At 42.7% G+C, this 20,931-nt stretch overlaps 1 protein-coding gene across 1 annotated transcript in view; it reads left to right on the plus strand.

The window, feature by feature from the left end:
- Nucleotides 1–4,658: 4,658 nt before the first annotated feature.
- Nucleotides 4,659–20,931, plus strand: part of lpp (LIM domain containing preferred translocation partner in lipoma) — a gene marked incomplete at its 3' end in the record, with an annotated part of 68,520 nt that continues 52,247 nt past the window's right edge. Inside the window, 3 exon segments of the mRNA XM_067229797.1 lie at nucleotides 4,659–4,736; nucleotides 6,530–6,640; nucleotides 19,580–19,632.

The following is a 20,931-nucleotide window of genomic DNA, read 5'->3' on the forward strand; positions in this document are numbered from 1 at the left end:
GATACGTCCAGTACTGTGGTCAAGGGTGTTTTAGAGGAACATTTATCTTTTAAATAGAAATCAAAATTGTTGCGAAGCAGTTTTTTTTCTGGAGCTACAACAATTTATTTATTGTTTAGAGAGTTCGATTTCCGTTTTGGGGGTAGCCGGTAATTCTGTCAGTTCATGATAATGTTTCTTTGTCATTTTTTACCTGTTTATCGCGTGGATCTGTAATCTAACTCACTGCTGTGAACTAACCTTGTTTCGTGTCAGCTCTGAGCCGGCTGACACCGTGGAGGCAGCTATCTGTAGTAATAAAGGTCAGGGAGGGGCTTAATCTCGCCGTTTTGCATTGGCTGGCATTTACAGTGGAGGGAAAAATAATGGTCCTGTGAGAAAGAGGGCACGAGGGAGAGATAATTCCAAGTGATAGCTCTGTCTGCGCACATTCAAGGATTCGTTGTATTTTTGTATTGTGTTAGAATCACGACACCGACTGTCCTGGCATGGATATTCCTAGTGATAACGACTCAATGATAATGTGAGCATGTGCCCGAATAACAGAATCATATTACTTATGAAGCCTGATGAGGGTGTGGGAAATAATGCTGTGAACTGCTCACGTTCAGAACGGGACAATATTTTTTATGCAAAATCTTCACTGATGATGATAAAATGAAAGTCGATATGCAAAACAGGAGGACAATAGATTCAGTCATCTGAACTTCCTTTTTTTCTACAGACACATGTTTTTAAAAGGGCCATGTGTAGATTATTACCAAATGAAGATGGCCCTATATTCTCTAAATGTGGGTCAGTGTTTCTGTAATAGGCCTACTCATTTTGTGAGCTACTTTAAAGAAGTAATGCATGGCTACTGGCTTAGCCAATCGTATGATTAATTGATAATTGCCCACGTAATGCCCGAAACCCCTGTGGATGAATTATGTTAAAAACACAATTCCTTATTTGTCTACAACTCGGAAATTTGCTGACACATTTTGCAATTGACTACCTGTCAAGGATTTTCTTTGAGAGACAAACGGCTCCACAGAAACGTGGTAGGAGTGAGCCAAATCATTTCACTGTGAGAAAGCTTTTGGCCACTCAAAACCTTTGTGACTTTCGCTGCCGTGTATCATGTTGTTCTCGGTGGACCGCTCCCCTGGAGGGCTGCGGGTGTCTCCAAGAGAAAGAGCAACACAGTGACTGGATTAGAGGAACTGTGAACACATTGTATCAGAGATCAGGTTTACAGAGTCTATGTGGGTTTCCTTGCATGACCCAGATGTGTAGTCAGAGCTGTGTATGCTATTCCCTGGCCGTCTTTCTCACCCTGTCACCTGTAACCTTCTGAGCGCCGCTCTTCACACTTACTGGTCAGCAACGTCAATGACCTTGGTTGAAGGTTTACTTAACGGTTGTCGGAATTTGAATCATCCTCCCTTTTAAGGACGGAATTCTTGGAATGCTGGATTGCGAAATAACTGGATGTTTTCTCACTGCATGCCACCGTGTGGTGGGATTCCACCATAGAAAAACACACTTTGTGACTGGCAACGGGCCATAGAGAAAATCCTGTACAGTGCGGCGCAACCATAGCTTAAGACTGGAAGCTCTGAAAGCTTGTAATGGTCAATTTCCATTTCTCACCCTGAGTGCTGCTAACATCAGCATGCTTCGAGCCAAAAACAGCTCAGCTACCTTTAACTATTAGCCAAGTAAACCACTACACAATCAATATCACTCTAGGGATCCTTGGATTTGATTCCTCACACACCACGTTTGCATGGGGCACGTGCCAGCCTGTGTTATCTCTCGGTAGGCCTACACTGCGGCCTGTTCCTAGGAAATCACATGTGTTTGAGACATTTTGTAGTTTGCTTTCTGCATTTTGTTGTGCAGTGAAAAAACAGAAACCCCCACCGCATATCAACGTCTGAACGAGAACTAAGGGACATTATCATCCCCTAAAATTGATTTCGCGACACAAAAGCAAAAGTAGATCAACTCCTCACAGGTTGATGAAGCGCATTAGTACAGATCATCTCTGATTCCTGTAGAGAACGCATAACCACTGCTGCAGGCGCGGATTGTCTCCTTCCGCCATATTAATGAATATTTACATTGTGAAACATTAGAATTAGAATTCATTAGTCTAATCAGAGGTCTAGATCTAGATCGGGAGTTGTTTGATTAGTTGCTCCAAGACATGGTTTTTGTAGTGTGCCTCAGCTTGTCTTCTACTTTTGTTGTTCCTCTGTGGTTTGTGTTTCTGGATCACCTGTCCTTTCTCTGACTGGCACACACTTCCATAGATGCGCTAAGTCACCGGAATAGAAACAATCGGAACTGCACCAGTGATTGCCACACTCTGGGTCGCTACGTTAAACTGTAGCTACTGTAAGTAGACTACGTTCAGTGACAGTTCTTATTTTCATCAAAATGTCATGGTTCTAGTCATTCAGATTCCAAATATAAAAGAATGACTGCAGAAAGGTGGAAGATCATTGGACTGGCTGCATAATTTAAAGTTAAATATGTTATAGGCAAGCATGTCTATCAGTTGAGGTTACCTGAAACATCCCGGCTCTTTGACATCATAAAATATACATGAGAAACCTGAAATTCCTGTTTAGACATGAATTCTAATTGATGGAGAAAAAAAATGCTATGCCAAACTGATTTATCTGGTTGATTTGACTGCTCTCTGCTATATATAGGTATAACGTGCTCGCTGGATACGGCTTTGCATCTAGAAGTCTGACATGTTATTTCATTCTTTTATCAATCTGCAGCTGCTCGTTCTCTCTCTGGCATGCTGCATGAGGTTGATGTTTCAGAGGAAGCGGTACGGGAAGGGCAACATGCATCACACCCACTGTAGAAAACAGGAAATCAGATGCTTCATGGCAAAAGCCGCTGTCACACAGACCAAAGTCATAAAACGTTTATTTTTGTGACCCCTTTCAGTTTTTACCGTTCTTTAGTTCCACATAATTCAGTGGACGACAGGGTGGTTCAGGGTTGTGAAATGTAGCTAATATACCTGACAGAACAGGAACCTGTCAGTCTTTTCAGGGGTTTGCACTGTGGTGAGAGACTTGTCTGATTCTTCTTACCAAACATACAGGAGGGTTCTAAACATCAGTCAATTTCAGCCCCAGTTCATCCTGATCACAGTCTGATTCCCTCTAATCTGAGCATGATAATTGGAACTTGATTTATAACAGGAATAGGGGTTTAATGCATGCGCAGTGGTAATTGTTTTGTGAATTGTTTCGGGGTGTCTTTTTGAAATCAGCTTTGAGAGACGGAGAAGAGGCACTTGCGGGCTCATTAGAAAATTGCAGGCAGGCAGACCTGCAAATAAGCTGTCACACATTACAAATGAGATTACCTTTTCACTGTTGCCCTGAGACCCAGATATGAGGGATCCAGGGCTGGAGACAGAAGAAAATATAATAAATAGCAGCAATCGTTTGGTCTATCAGCACGTTAGATCTGTGAATGGTGTGTTTTCATGACTTCTTCGTGCGTGGTAAAGTAGGCCTAGTTTACAAACTGCTGGAAGCACAAAAGTATAATCAGGTCTCCGAAGGGTTTTCATGCACAAACATTGCTTGAAGAACAAGGTGTGCTTCAGTCACCTATCAGGCCGAGGAAAGGAATTAGTGAACGATATTCAAAGGGGTACAATGTTCAGCTCCTGAATCGTTGTGACTGTTGCTGAAGTGACCTGGTTGGAGGGCATAGTTCTGGTGTGGGGATACAGGTCAGGGATGTGTAACCTTTTGACGTTCTTATCCTTTCTGTTCCTTCACAGCTTTTAGTTGCTGGTTGTTTAAGAGCCATTCCTCAGTTCCTGTTTCACCACACTGATCGTCAAACAGACAAGAACATTTGTGACAAAGATGAGAAATTCACCACTGTGTCACGGCCAGAAACCAGTTAAACTTGCACCACGCTTCCATCCAAATCTCTTTCTGTTTATATGAAAACACAACCGTGGAGGTTAGGGTACGTCTACAGAAAGTCTTTTATCAAAACGAATTTGATGAAACACAAACAAGAAGATAAGAAAGGATCTGTTAAAAGCAAGCAGTGAAAATGTGGCATAGAGTTAGCATCATTTGCATTCAATCAGGAACATGCAAACAGTCTGCTTTGCATTGTAAAAATCATTGTGGATGTGGAAGGAACTATCATTGTTGGTAGTTGGCGGGGTTAGAATAGGCCTGACAGAGCCTATCATGGGCAAACATCACTTATCTGATTGTTGTTCAGTCTAGACAGCGCAGCCTATCTGAAGAAGCCCGGTATCAATACCCCTTTCCTCTTTCACTGTGTTATCCTATGGAGACGTTGAAAAAAATTGAAATAAGTAATGATGGCATTTCATTCAGCAAAGTTATGGCCATGGCTATCAATATATAGGCTACTTTCAGTTTGCATACATTATTGGCCTGTTCCAGGCTGTAAATGTCTTTCCTAATCATTCTCATGATTACCTCGAGACAAAACAGTGTTTGCACGACAACAGACACACAGGAGAGGAGGAAGAGAGTGTAATAGCCCTATACCCTTGCCTTACATGGGCAAATATCTGTTCTCAGCGAGTCGGCTGGAATTTGGAGCTGTGACGTCAGCGGCTGCTGCTGTCCCAGTCTGGTCTAGAATTGTGAAAAAGAAGTTTGCTAGACTTTTGTGTGGGAATTGAAACTCTAGCTAGCTATATTCCTAGAGAGAGCGAGGTAAGGGACTTTGAAACTATTCCTTTGTTGCAGAACCATATGGTCTTAGTGTAAAGACGGCAGTGTTTGTAGCTTCGTCTGTATGTACAGTTAGAGTTGTTTTGACACTTGTTTGTTGCTTCTTGTTCTCTTTGAGATGATTAGCTAGCTGGCTAGTTAGCTCAGAGTGTACTGTAGCTAGCCCTAGCTATCCGTAGTTCAGTTGGAGGGCGTGGGCTCTCTAAAAGGGGGTTGTCATCTCGTTCGCTAGCTACACAAACCGGCATTATTAGCCTAACTGACACCTAGATCTTACATTACACTAAAGACAGTTGTGTTTGTTTAACGAGATTTGTATGAACTTGAGAGCTCTCTACTCTGAGTTACATAGCCTGCTCGCTAACGAAGCCTAAATGCGGTTTGTGTTTTTAGCCCACAACACCCAGGAGGGGCAGAGACTGCTTCTCTGACTTTGGTATGCGGAAGAGATGCTCTGAGCGCTTGAGGAGCAACGTAGCCGCCTAGCTTTCTTGTTAGCAAGAGCTACATACACATGTATACACGTTTAATGTAAACGGCGTTTCAAAAGTGACTCAAATGTCGTCAGACCTTACCCGCAACACATTCTAGCCAATCTGCTTATCAAAGCGGCCATCGTGTTCAGCTTTGGGTTATGATTAACCAGCATAGATAAAGTATGTTCACTGTACAGTGGGCCTGAATAGTTTATAATAAGTGAACTAGACAATAACTCCATATTCGACCATCTATTTTAGACATACAGAATTTGAAAGTATGCAGGTAGATATCCTGAGATTGATAAATAAAGTACTTTATTGTTCACTAATGTCACACTACATTATTCAAGCTTTAGAAAGGCAAGGCAACCAGTCTAGACAGTATAGAGGCCTATTGTTCAACTCCAAAGTCAATATAGTTTGCTAACATGCAGGGAGTCTTTCGTGCTGAAAAGATTCACATCAACTTTGATATGAATTTCAAATCCATAACTTCAAACTCCCCCGGGAGCTCAATCATCAAACTGAATATATCTGTGTCATCCACACATATTTTGACTCAGGCAACATTAAACGGAACTGTCTTAAAAAATTTCCAGCTAAAAAAGGACACATTTGACAGCCTTGACGATGTTCAAGTTTAAAGTTGAGTCCCAGAGCTGCATCTAGGTTGCCCCCCTGGTAGGTCGACTCAAGCTGTTCTACTGTAAGTGTTTAATGGGATGTTTTAATGAGTGTGTTGCTGGCAGGAAAAGGACCTTGCCAGGCTACCTCGACTCAGTTCAGATACAGCAGCCCTCATAGCTCCCTCTGTAGTGAACTGAACTACAGATAATCTAGTACTGTTTAGATAAGTATGTACAGGCATGTGTGTATAGACAGTGTATATAATATAAGACAGAAAAACACTAAAAACACATCATGGTAAATGTTGAAAAGGCCGAGATGTTTATGATTCAATATATGATCACACTTAATGGTCTGATATGTGAATAACAGTGCGCCTTTACTACTGCTGATGCAACGCAGGTGTATTCTGAGGTAATTTCTTCTTCCCGCTAGCTCCTACGCGGAGTTCAAGATGTTGAGCTGCACCTGTTCTCCGCTGTCCAACACAGGGATCGGGTGAAGGCTCATTATATCATTCAGTTTGTAGTGTAGCAGAATTGAAAGGCGTACACATAAACCACTAGGATTACTATCCTGGATGCCTTCAGTCCTGGTTAACTAGGACCCTCGGTATGGAAGCAGCACTCATTATTACAAAACATATGTTGTATTTTCCTCTTTCTTCAGATAGTGGACGGCGAGGTGCTTTCTCATCGACCTGAGGACTCATCCGCCTGGGGTAGGCAGCAACCTGAGGACTCATCCGCTGCCAGGCCAGTGCACCCGTAGGGAGAGAAGGTAGGCTTGTAACACAGCCTCATACTGTAAGAACCAGACCCCTGGTATCGATTTCCATGATCAATTGAGACTCTATAATGCTTGGATGATTGAATCGGTCCACACCTTAGTGCCAATAACACACGTTTCCTATACTGGATCTGAGTTTGTAGTTGAAAATAACCTAGCTGTATGTTACAGACTAGCATAACATACGCACAGTGTCTGACTGCAGCGGAGACTGAGGACTGAGTTCGGTGTCATGGCTACCTGTCGAGGAGGAGCTGTTAATTGACGCTTCTGACTTGATTAATGACTGATGATTTGCAGCTTCCATACTTTACTAGTCTCTGGAGACAGGCTGTGTTATACAACGCTGCTTAATCTGAAGAAACAAATAACAGCATCTGTGTCTGGTGTTGAAACATGCCCTGCCCATTCTGCCTTCCCTCCATAACATGCCCTGCCCATTCTGCCTTCCCTCCATAACATGCCCTGCCCATTCTGCCTTCCCTCCATAACATGCCCTGCCCATTCTGCCTTCCCTCTATAATCCTTGGAGTTTCAGCCAAGCGTACAGTATTATCCATCTTAGGTCAGATCGAACTCAACTCCATCATTAAAAGTTCTCTTCAATCATGGTTATTATTAGGAGGCATGCACCACAGCGTTGTATGAGACTGTGTTCAAAAATGTGGCATTCCAGTCCCTAAAAGCAAGCCGAATTGATATAGCCCTGAAATCTTTCTCAATTTCTTCTCCATATTTGGAAATGTTTATCTCCTCATGGTGACTGAACGAGGGTGGAGGAGGTGATGTGAGTCATTTTAGCGGCACAAGGCTGACTGTGAATAAAAGGAACCCTAACCGTAAACTGACATTCAGTGAGACTTGCTCCTGTTTTCTAAAGAGAATCAAGATGCTGTGAGTATCGTGCTGTGCCACTGTAATGTCTGGTTAGGTCTTTAGAGTGTTCAGCAGGGGTGGCGATTCAGCACGGTGAGGATGGGTGTGGAGCTTGGCTCTGGGCAGAACATGTTCTGTGCTTTTTGGTGCTATCATTTCATTTGTAGATATGTTAGACGTTAAAGAGCACACCCTTTTATGCTTTAAGGCCTCGATAGTTATGGCTCAAATATGTCTTTAACAAAAAAGAGAAGGGTATTAATCTTGTGATTCTTAATTTGTGGGTTGCTGACATGGGGGGTTATATATTTAAGGATATATCTCATTTGATGCCTTTTAGAAGTGGTGATATGGGAAAGGACTGCCCAAGAGCTGGGGACACAACATATGTTTAGGACAGAGAACAGATCTCTCGGATGATCGGAGTGTTTGAATGACTGCTTGATAAGATTCTATGCTGTCAATATGATCCTGTCAGTTCCTGTAGATTTCTAGACATTCAAACCGTAGCATTAGAGATGCTGTTGGTTGATATCTTACCTACTATCTGTCTTTTCTGGTATTCAACATCCTATTCAGAGTGGAGATTTGAACTCTTGTCTCATTTAATATACGTTTCTTCTTGAAAAGGTTTTTGGCATCACTTGTCATTTTCTTTTGCTCTATACCTTAAGCAGAGCACTTTTAACCCTTGTGTTATCTTCGGGTCATTCTGACCCATCAGTCATTGTGACCCACCGTCGTATTGCGACAACTTTACCGCATACAAAAACAAAGTGAAGCATTTTCTTTTAACCGTTGGGCTGTCTCAGACCCCCCACATTGCGAAGGTTAAAAGAATTTATTTTGTATTTTTTTTTGTATTGGGTAAAATTGAGTAAACACAACGATGGTTCGTTATGAACCTTTGAGTCATGTGACCCGAAGGCAGCACGAGGGTTAAGTTAGCTGCTCTCTTGAACATCACATCAAGGAGAAAAACGTGCTGAAAGATCATATTGTAATAATAGTACAACCATATAGTGTTAAAAACATGAATAGATTAAAAACATTTGGTCTGTTTACTCCTGTTGTTGTGACTGTGTGGGTGGTGAGACTGTCTGTCCATAATCCATCTTCATGTGAAGGAACACTTCTCTATTTTTGGCTGGTTAATAGTTAGTGGATAGAGCCTTCTAAGAGACTATCAATGCCATCCTCCATTGCATCCAGGGCCTCTAACCGTATCTGCTTCCTTTAGTGTGTTTTACGTGATGTTTCTTTGGCACCTGATGTACTTTCTGTCTCCCTGTTCCCAGCGCAGGATGTTTGTGTGGAGTGTGTTGTGGACACAGCCTAGCGAAAAGGCCTAATCTGCAACACCTCTGACCTTCTCTTTGCTATAAGTTTGACACTTCAAACATTTCCTGACACACATTTCCATCCCACAGAGAAAGTAGAGGGGATAGGTAAATGTAATAGGATTTAACACAGCTTCAAGGGAAGATGTTGCCGACTTTAATGATAGTATGGTGTTATAATCTAATTACCTTTAGCTTGATGTTACACAAGACCCACAGACAGTGTTTGGTCCCTGGAGGCGAGCCATCCTGTTTGCACCCCCAGCAGCCTTCGCTTCTTCCTTTTTTCGCTGGTTTTATCAGTTGCTGAAATATTGCCAACATTTTTATGTGTAACAGAATTGTAATTAGTTCAGTGCAAATGTTATCACATGGCTCTACTACGACCTATTTCTAAACCCTAACACTTTCCACAGCTGGGTCATTGTTTATAAACTTCTATCTATCTTTTTTTCAAACCTTTTTCTACCATCAACTTGAATCCCTGTTTTGGGGACGCACTCTCTTGTGTTTACATCACAAACATCATAAAATGGCGCAGAATGGAATTTATAAGAATACGAATATTCCTGTCAACCCATGGTCGACTGTCATGGTTACCAGATTGGTCTCTTGTAGTGTCTTAAAATGGGAGGTTTAATCTGGTCTCACTTTCCACTGTCCGTAATTGTAAAATGTTTTTAGCAGTGCCATATTGGGTGACATTAGATGTTTTTACTGACTTCCAAATGAATTGCTTGTCAACATCGGAACCTAAACTCATGATTAACCGGAGCAATTAGAAGCCAAATCTGAGTGTGTAATACTCGCCGATTAACTTCCTTAATAAGAGAATCCCTTTAAAGGTTTGATTGGTTTCTGTTGGTGTCTGGTTGTTGATTGGTGTACAGCCAAGCGTCTAAGCACCTTCACTCTGAGCAGAGTATCAGAGGGTTATTCAGAGTAAAGAGATGGGAAACAGGGTAACCTTTCCCTGCTCTGAAGTGTAAACACAAGCAGCTGCAAGTTTCATTCACTGTGGTCTTCGGAAACAAACACCCAGGGTTAATTGTTACCAAAATAGATAAAGCTCCAAAGGATGATATATGTATCTGTGTTGAGGCAGGACAGGCTGGTCCATACTGTGCTACGAGGGGATGTTAGTGTCATAGAGGATATGCAGTCCTCTTCTGACTTATTCATTATAAATAATGTTCTCTGTTGTGGACTCATTAGCATTGAGAGATTACTCCTAACCCTATAACCAACATGCAGACAGAACCTTTTCTAGCTGCCTCTTTAGTGGGCCAGGGAGAAGCCAAGCATGGGCAGGCTGCGTGACGAGCCGTCTCTATTGGTCCATGCTCTGTATCGAATCAGTAGATATTCCCCTCTTAGACATCCAGACCCTATATTCATTAGTAATCGTAGGCTCTCAGGATCCCTCCAACTGGAGGAGTTAATCTGACCTAATGCACCGTGCGTTCCTATATGTCTGCGAGGTTAGCTCAGGTGAGGCTGGAACAGCAAGACTGACCCCCCAGGGTAGGAAGGGTAGTTCAGGTGCTGAGGCTTTTAAAGGGAACATAACATGCCAAGCGTCAAATATGTCAGAGATTTAATAGCTTTCACATTAATGATTATATCTCTTGAAGTATATTTTTGTTCTCTTGAAATACTGGATGATTTTAGTCGTTCAAGACAGCTTTATGGCATTATATCAAGAAGTAGAATTAACCATGCCATACCTCTCAGTGGTTGGGGATCAGAGTTCACAAACTGATTAATCTCAGATTAGGCAACATCTTGCTGCTAATGGAACGCAAAAAGAAATGGATGCATGCACATGCCCATCATTGCCTGCCAGCTGCCTGTCCACTAAGGCCTGTTCATATAGTCATGTGTGTTGTTGGCAAAACACAAAGCCAATATTGACCTACCAAAACATGCCTGGAGCAAAAACCAGCAGGGAGGGGAAGAATGCTGGATTACATTTGTATTGATCGGTGTGATTGGTTACTTTGCAGTTATATATTTTTTTTAATTCATTAGAATTAGAAAAAGTCTGAGAAATGCTACGTGCAAGCTGAAGAAATTTATTTTATTTTTCATAACACTCAACCAGGTCAGAGTCTCATCCTTGTGTCAACACTAGAGAGAGAAAGATATATGTGCTATATTCTGGTGCGTTTAAGCCATGATTTGGGAGCCAAATCCGATCACTGTTGGCTTTGAATCTTTTTCATGAGGAAAAAAATACAGATTACGCATAAATTCAATAATATGTAAAATATCTCAAATCTAAAATATGTGTGTGGAAGACTCACAGCGGGGGTTAACAGGTTTTAGAAAGCTGAAATCTTTTGATATAGCTTACCGCTCTAATACGTCCTACGCCATGCCAGTATACTTCAGTAATGCCTTTCACAACTGCTATGTGGTCAGTCTGCACAATCCTACTTAACATAAAAGGAATAGTTAATGGACTATTATCACAGAATGTTACAACTTGACTATGTGAACTGTATGTTCCACGATACAGCTGCAAGAATGTTAGATATTTCTGCTAGGAAAATGGAACAGTTAATTTCTCAGTATTTTAGTTTAGAGATGTTTGTGTGTACGCGATTAGAACACAATTATCAGTGACTGATTGTTTCCACGAACAGCATTATGTGGATTTAGCTGCACGTGCATTTACAATGTTTCTGAGATTAGTCTAAAAGGCTCTTCCTAGTTTTATATTTAAACCGTATTCCCAAGCTGTTCTGCATCACCACAGTTTGCTAGATGCTTGATAGATTTGATTGCATAATGGCAGGAAAAACATCCGTACATATTCAAGCAAAAACTGTCCTAGAACTCAAGCAACAGGTAGCATTAGTGGTACATTTGTCACAATTGCAAAATCGAACAATCTAATGTGCTTTTAAACTCAGTTTTTTTTTCTTACTGGTATTCAAAGAGATTAAAAGTTGGCTGGTGGTTTTCAAAAGTCTATCATCTATGAATTGATTTAAAAGCCTCTTAAAAGTGCAATACCACTAGGAAGGGTTCTCATTACCAAGCACAATGGAGAGGAAAGGGGGATAGAGAAGGACTGGGGTGAGCTATAATGGGATATTAAATACATAACTGAAGTGTTACAGGTTCAAAAGAGAATGTAAATGGCCCTTTATAGCTGGAATCACTGACATTGCAGAGTAATTCTGCAGCTATTGTTAGTTTGACTTTTAACTTGGCATGGGTCTGCTTTCTGAACTTAATTAGCCTATGGAAAGAAAAGGTTAGAATAGGAATACTGTACTTGGAACACATTATGCTATGTGCCTGTTGAATAAGTTGTCAGTATCTCATTTTATGTAAAACATTAGAATGTTAAACTCCTGGGTGCAGTTTTAGTACAGATAGCCGCAGGCTGTTCGCTTACTACCAGAGCATCGAGTAAATGTGCTGTCTTAGAGGAGTGTCAGCTAAACCCATGGGAAGGCCTGAACAGCAACAATCTGGACCACATTTACAGTGTAGGTGTGATAAAAATATGTTGCTTTGTGGGTGGATAAACCGATTAATCTAGACTTTCTCGCTCATCTCATTCCTTGATTGCGCTGAGAAGTCTAGAGAGAAGGTTCCACCAGTGCCCCTGCTCACATAGCCCATTTGTCACTAGGTCTCCTATTGGGATTAAATACCGTCATTAAATACCTGTGATCCAGGATTACAATTACCATCTGACCCAAATCATCCACCTGGCCTCACAGCTCTTATCTCCCCTTCGGCAGTGTTACGCTAAAGCTCTCTCTCTCCTCCTGGACGCTACTCCCTGCCTACACCTCCCTCCTGAAGAACAGCTTGCTCTCAAGGCCTCGCAATGCCAGAACCGCCACTCTTGAACACCAGCAGAACCACCAACCAAACGTGAACAAGAAACTGTTCTTGACTGTCAGGCGCTGGTTCAGAGTGCTGTGTTGTTGGGAAGTATGTGGTCAGTGTTAATCCATCTTTTTTTGTCTCAAGCCTATCAGCGAAAGCACTGGACTAGAAGGATCTGCATCTGTTTCCTGGATGACAGCGATGAATGCATGACAATTATAACTCGTTATTTAATGCTGACAGCATGACACTGTGTTCCACCACTTCTCTCGAGAGCGAACCTTGGGAATCACCATCACAGCTAGTGTTTGCCTGCTAAAATACTCAGCGCCATTCAGATTACGAGTTTTCACTTGAATGCAGCAGACGATGTACCTGAAAAGCATGTTTCTTCCTTCCTCAAAGTTCAGGGATGCTGGAATACTGGAATAATCGCTGGATAAAAAGCTCAAATGTTTCACAAGTCTTTTTAGCTGCACCCTAAGAATCAAACAGGAAATGTTCAGTTCTTGTGAATGTATAACCAAAGACAACATATGTGCACTCTTTAAGACCAAAATGCAAATCAAATAGGAAAGCACTGCATGCTGGGACTCAGGGACACTCTCAATCAGTTGCCCGTTTGGAATTAAACTGAATTGGATTTGGTTCGTAACTTATACAAAACAAACAAACAGACAGAACAAAAAGCCCAAGCTAAGCCAAATGGGAAAGTAAAGGTTTACAGGGTCGTCATGGGTATTAATACAGTAAGATTTAGGTTAGAAAGCAATGTCAATGCTATTAAAAGCAAATGAGAGTGGAGGGAGGGGTGGAGGAGAGTCATTCTGACAGTCTGTCAAAGCCTAATAGAAGTGAAGCTTCTTTTTCACTCCACATGTGCATGTATGTGCCTTGTTACTAGGGGAGAGCTGAGTGTGTTGTAGGGGAGGCTGTAGAGGTCCTGTATTCTGTGGAACAGGTATTACTTGTGTTGGAGTGAATCAGAGCAGGATATAACCAACCACAGCGGCTCACCTGCAGCGGCTCACCTGCAGCGGCTCACCTGCAGCGGGCTGCTGGTTCACACTCTGCGAGCCGCTTTTCCTTGTGGGACTGCAGGTCAAGTTAATCTGGGGTCAATCGAGGGACCATGTGCTGCAGGTCAGAGGTCATTTATGTTGACACCAAACAGATCAATGTAAAATGCGCACATTTGTGAGAGCGTAGCATAATCCTTTAAGTCCCTCCCCTGGTCCGACTTTCATTTGTTCTTCAATCATGAAGAGCCACCAGAGACAGCCCAGACAGAGCTGTACATCTGTCCTGTCTCCCACAGAGAGGGCTCAGGGCGGTCTGGAGAGTCAGAGAGTTTGAAGCAGCTACGAGTTCAAATGTCACACCTGCAATTATTAGTCAGCAACAAAGTCTGCTTCACTCAGTGTGAGTTTATTGTTCCTTGTTTATTTTTTTACTCTTCTAGAAATCTCTTTGCTGACAATCGTGGAGCAAGGTTGTTCTTTTCAGGTGCTGTAGGTTTGCTTTTGGCACATCTGAGATGCAGTATGAACTGTAGTTTAATAAACATGTAAACATAACCCCAGCTTGATCCACCGTCAGAGCGAGGGCAAGCAGGGCTTTATGTAGTCTGAAGCTTGTTTGTACGAACAGTCTGCCCTGAGCATCACATCTTTTTTCATGTTCCAGGATTGCCTGGAGTCTTTATAATAATTTGAGTGTCCCATTTTTACAAAGTGACTTGACTTGATATTTTGATTGGATGTATGTAAATTACATCATAGGTTATAATTCAAGTTATAACCTGATATGAAAAAGATGAACACAGGCCTGCTTGGATATGAGTCGATGTGCTCTGTGTGATCTGGTAGCCGACTCCCGTACGCTGCCGTCCATGATACTGTACATCTGTTTTCATCAGAGGAGGGAGGAGGTAGCAGAGAGGGGATTGATAAACAGGAAGAGACTGGGTCTGAAGCCTGGGGCTGTGATTGCTGCCCTTATACGGGAAGGAGGCGAGGGAAAGCCATTTCAGCTCAAATTCCGCACATAGTGGGCATTCCTTAAAGCGAGGAGGGGAAGGGGGAGCATGATCCTCTGGAGGGGAGGAATAAGAACGGCCTGTTCCGTCTCACCCTTTTCATACGCAAAACAAACACATGCGACTTCTAATCTCATTTGTGTGTAGCTGTTCTTTTATTCTGATTGCTGTTGCTGATAGAAAGTTTTTATTTGTTGGCATGAAATAGATTCACTGTCTCCGAGATGCCCTCAAGGACTGTTGATGTTTTGTGATAGATGCGGTGAGCATTCCAGACTGAGAATGTTGGAAGGGGACACGATAAGTCGAGTACGGAATTAGTGACGGCTCATTTTGAATTGTCTCTCCGATTTAACTTGTTTTTTCTCCCTGAATTTTCCAAGTGACTCTAAATAACCCAAATTGCATATCAACACCAACCCTCTTTTTGGTGTCAAGTTTCCCTGCTAAGTAGATACATGCATAGTCTAATAAATACATGTTATGGGGTAAAATCTAACTAAAAAGTAGATGCTGTAGTTCATGGTAAGATACAATATACTGGTCCTGTGGTGTAATATTATGTTGACCACTTAACCCTAAGATTCCCAAGTGTATAGTGTCTCACAAAAACGTGTTAACATGGGAACGATTCCTGCTTGCTTACGACCCCAAATATTTGTCAATGCATTATGAATACAGTTCAGAAAGTGCTCTGCCTTGTCTTGCTCAATGTTCGTCTCTCAGGAAAAAAAAAGGTCACAAAATTGTCAATGAATGATTTAAGCATCTTCTGCATGAAGAGAGACAGGAAAAGTCAATTGCACATCAATCTTTCACAACCAGCAACGGCATCTGTCTAACCCACTTACAAGCATTCTTGGAAACAATGCGCGCATCATGACTTACAGTAGCTGCGATTGTACAGCAAGGTACTGAAGCTCTCTTACCAGAGCTAGCTGTAGGCCTCAGCTGGCTGTTTAAACCATTACCCAGATTCCCTTGCACCCTAACCACTTCCTAAGTAAATCCAACACGACTATTTCTTGTCTTTCTCGGCAGTGGTCCGGTTGTCCGTTTCCCTGTCAGGTGAGATGTAGTTCTCCTGACCTGGGGTTATCCTTGCATTCAGGATCCTGCCCTCAGGCAGGGCCCCATCAGCACAGCTGAGACGGACGGCCATACAGAAGAGAAGCATAATGCATTTATTTAACCTGAAACATGCATTTTACTTTGCCCTCCTCTGGCTTCAAGAAAGGTGGTTATAAATACACCATAAAGCCCAAAGAAAAGGCTAAGGTGATCTCAGGGATATGTATTTTTCATTGGCTCGGATCTACCTTTTCAGGCCATAAACACTCAGGTCCCATCAACCTGTCTGCTGAAGGGCACTTAGGAAGGCCTGTCCATAGCGAAAATGGCCCCGCGACTCCTCTTAGAAGGATAAACAGTGGGAGAGTGTGGAAAGATTGAGAATGGAGGCATGAGAGGTTCAAAAATAATCTTCATACACCTTTGTGGTAAATTAATGGAGGTGAAACCAGAACATCTCAGGTTGAGGTGAAAGCAGACCATCTCAGATTGAGGTGAAAGCAGAACATCTCAGGTTGAGGTGAAAGCAGAACATCTCAGGTTGAGGGAAAACCACAACATCTCAGGTTGAGGTGAAACCAGAACATCTCAGGTTGAGGTGAAAGCAGAACATCTCAGGTTGAGGTGAAAGCAGAACATCTCAGGTTGAGGTGAAAGCAGAACATCTCAGGTTGAGGTGAAAGCAGAACATCTCAGGTTGAGGTGAAAGCAGAACATATCAGGTTGAGGGAAAACCACAACATCTCAGGTTGAGGTGAAACCAGAACATCTCAGGTTGAGGTGAAAGCAGAACATCTCAGGTTGAGGTGAAAGCAGAACATCTCAGGTTGAGGTGAAAGCAGAACATCTCAGGTTGAGGGAAAACCAGAACATCTCAGGTTGAGGGAAAACCAGAACATCTCAGGTTGAGGTGAAAGCAGAACATCTCAGGTTGAGGTGAGGTGGGATCTTCAGGAGACTTGAGTCACCTGAGGGAGTCAGGTGGCTGAGCGGTTAAGGAATCGGGCTAGTAATCTGAAGGCAGGGCCAGAGTGGGGCCACTTTTCAGCCCGGGAGTTTTTTTTTTGTATACCAAACAGGGCCGGATGCAGCCTGCTTTGACTGGGGGTGCAGTGAACATTTCTGGGGGGTATCATGATTACAGAAAGGGATCGTATTCTTTTTTTATATCGATACCATTTTTGAGACTGCTTAACGATCAGAGTGTTAATTAGGCACGGAGCCAGACGTTGTAAACATTAGGAGCTTTGCCCCAACCTAGGGAGTATGGGTTTGATGTGATGCAAGATAGGGACTTCTACAGTTAATGCGAGCCCGCACAGCGCACAGCGACGTTTTTCAATTGGTAAAACCTTGTCTAGCGATGCCATCACTCCGGACCTGCTCCCATCCATCCTCCCTGATGCGTATCGTTACGGTAGTGCCGCCCATCTATCGGTAGCCGATCTGGGAAAACCTTTTGGAAAAGACGGTCTATGGACCCAACCAACTATATTTGGGAGGGGAGAACTCCCTCACATGGTACAACCCATGATGAGGCTGAGGTGTCAGAATGCGTAACGTGTGTAGCCTACTTTAAGAGAAGATAGACTAACGTGACAAATGTCAACAACAAAAAAATCCTCGACCGGCCCAAAAGTGAAGCGGCCCACCGGGAACTCTCCCGATTCTCCCGATTACCCACCCCGGCCCTGTCTGAAGGTTGCCAGTTTGATTCCTGGCCGTGTCAAATGACGTTGTGTCTTTGGGCAAGGCACTTCACCCTACTTGCCTCGGGGAGAATGTCCCTGTACTTACTGTAAGTCGCTCTGGATAAGAGCATCTGCTAAATGACTAAATGTCTTCAGAATGGCTTTTCAGTTATCTGGTTCTGCTGTGGCACTGTGTTGTCTCTCTCTGGTCTACAGGAGAGAAATCAAATTCCTCAGTGACGGACTAGTGCATCATTGTTTTTGAAATAAAGACCCTTTCAAAGACTAAATTACTTTTCTCTGACAGGTCGAGTATTTGGAAACATGTTAATGGCCTTGATGTGACCGGAATGGCCAATGACTTATCTTGGATTTGGAATGGCTTAGGAGATGCACGTTAAACGGTTTAGATAATTTTCGATTTTTGTCTTTTTGCCTTATTTTCAATCGGCGTCTGGCCTGGTAATTGTTCAACCTAAATTATCTTAATGGATTTGCAGTTTAATTAGAATTCCTTCCACTTATTTGAACAGAATGAATATCAACCTCCAGTGTGAGTGTAAATGTTGAAATTTCACGTATGTAAGATTACCTTGCCTCTTATGAGAACTGGATCTATACAGGGAGGGTTGTGGTAGATACCAGTGATAAGAGAAGTAAGATCCTACTTCACACTGGAAGGAAACCACCCTGAAATAATTTTACTACAATGGTAATGATTATTGGAACGATTGCATAAGAAACCAGCTGAAGTCATTGCTATGAATTAATCCTTAGCTATGGATTCCAGCCATGGCCTTAGGCCATGAGTATTTCTTTTGAGCCAGTATAATTTATTAGGCCAGTCATATTTCTGATTTGCAAACTTGGCCGTGGCTTTTCTGTCTCCTCTGGCTAGATTTGTATAAGCTGTGATCCACCCCACAGCCAAATTACTACTGCGTTTTAAAACCTGCTTATTTTGTCTGATGTGTTCATGAGAAAATATCATTTTGAGGAAAGGTGACATGGATGGATTCCATTTCAGTGTTCCATTGTTTCTCAAATGTTCATTAAATGAGTGGGTTTCAAACATTATTTACTATCAATATTATTACATTTTTGTTACTACCGTTTTTTACAGTTTAATCGTTTTTTGTGGGAGGAAGTATCATTTGTCTATAGGCATTGACATTATTTAGCAACCTCTGATAGTTCCCAAATGGACACAGTTTATCTGTAGATAAAGTATGCAAATGAGGACGCCAGCTCGTCTGACATTTCCAGATCATATCTTCACATATTCTAAATCAAGTACAAATTTCTCTCTCGCCAAATTATTTGAATCGCTTTTCTCCCCGTCCTGATAATCTCAACACAAAGATACGGTTCTCATTTTGGATTGGAAAGCGTGTACGGTTGGAGACTTTGGAGTCAGAGCTACTGCACACAATAAGAAACCAAAAACAAAACAAAGAAATAACAAATACTGTCATGATGACTGATGCCGATCGCTTCCAGCAGCAGAATTCCCGCTCCCACTCCCTGATGTATACGCCACCACTTCCCTACGTGGGAAACTGACAACGTCAATTTATCCCAGAACAAAGCCTTGGTGGATGAGGAGCGCCTCATCCCAGGGCCCGTGAGACCGCGGAGACGTCCTCCCCCACCCCTACCTGCATCCACACAGGATGTGGGACGACACCACAGCAGAAAATAGAAAATATATCACAATTAGGCTTTGAATTATATTTGAATTTCCTCCCTGAAGCTTAAAGTTTTCACGTCTTAAGTCTTCAGTTTGAATTGTTGAAACTTTTTTAATAAACATGGAGTGAGATGACCTTGAATCCTCTACTTTGGATTTAGTTTGGATAATGAATAAATATATATGAAATAACTACAAACTAACAAGCATGTGTCTCCTTATTGTCATTCTCATACAATACTCTACATATGACTATATTTGTGAAATAAATATGAATTAATACAAATTCCCATAAACTGAGGATGTCTCCGAATATGTTGCCGCCAATTGAATCCAAACAACTCAGTCCATCTTTTTTCTTTTTCTTTTCAGGAGCCTGATCCTGCAGTGACTGCCTGGTCCCACTGTCTGTTTGGAAGATTTTGGTAAGTCCCTCTGACCCCTCCTTCCCCCGCGGCCAGCAGCGCCCTGCGACTGGGCCCACGCTGGGATATCCGAGCGCTCTCTCTCCCTGGGGTCGAGAGACTAGGACCAGGGTGCTCTCTCTCCCTGGGGTCGAGAGACTAGGACCAGGGTGCTCTCTCTCCCTGGGGTCGAGAGACTAGGACCAGGGTGCTCTCTCTCCCTGGGGTCGAGAGACTAGGACCAGGGTGCTCTCTCTCCCTGGGGTCTCTAAGACACTGTCCACTCTGACCGGGTGATTTTCATCTCATGTGTTTTCTCCTTCACCCTATTTCATGTCTGAGATGAACTAGAAATCACCAGTTTGTTTAATTCTTTTACGTAACGCTCCCGTCTGCACATTCCATACGCTGAGAGAGCGGGGAGGGGGGGCGGAGGGGGATTATGTAAGTTGACCTGAGTCAAAACGCTGTGGTCACAGAGGCCAGGAGCAGGGCAGGAGTTTGTCTTTGTGACATAAGGACTCTGGAGTTATCTGCCCCCCCCCCCCCACACACACACACAACCCCTCCTCCCTCCACCCCCCTGCCCTCCTTTCCCATAATGCATCTTCAATTCAGTCAATTAGCCTCAAGAAATGCAAGGCTTGGTGCTTCAGGTTATGTAACATTCCAAAACGACCCTACAGTTCCACCAGGCTACGTCTGATAAAATGCGTTTTTTTCAGATGCTAGTAAGGTGAAGCAAGCACTCTTGGGGGGGGGGGGGGTCATGGATCTCAGACAGGAGGACATGACCAGTGATGGGGACGACATGCCAAGTCTAATCAAGTGAAAATAAAAACTGAATAAGACTCTTTTGAGACAGAAGTATAATCCATTATTGGTGTCACGTGTCTCAATAGGCTCACTACCGTGTGATGAAATTCTGAGACCTAGTCTCATGAACAGTGAAGTAAATAGGCTGGGTATTTACAGAAGGAAGCAACATTGTAGAATAACAACAGCAGATGTTTAAATGAGACAGATGTTCTATAGTCTATCTATCTTTACGTGCATTAACTCTTCGGTTTTGATTTGCATCTCTGATAAGAGGTGATGATAGATCCTTAAAACATCCACATCAAAACAGTGTTTGCATGTTCTGATAGCGCTAAACGCCTCCCGCTCTAATTGATTGCAGAGATTGTTTGAGGGGTGCTTTAGTCATGCCTGGCTTTGAGGCCAGCGTATGTTTATGAAGCAGCAACACAGACAGCTTCAATCTGTATAAGTACGCCCTGGAACCAAGACCATGCCCTCACATTAACAGTTAATTTCTGC

The sequence above is a fragment of the Osmerus mordax genome, chromosome 26, assembly GCF_038355195.1.
Source record: "Osmerus mordax isolate fOsmMor3 chromosome 26, fOsmMor3.pri, whole genome shotgun sequence".
NCBI classification, from domain to species: Eukaryota; Metazoa; Chordata; class Actinopteri; order Osmeriformes; family Osmeridae; genus Osmerus; species Osmerus mordax.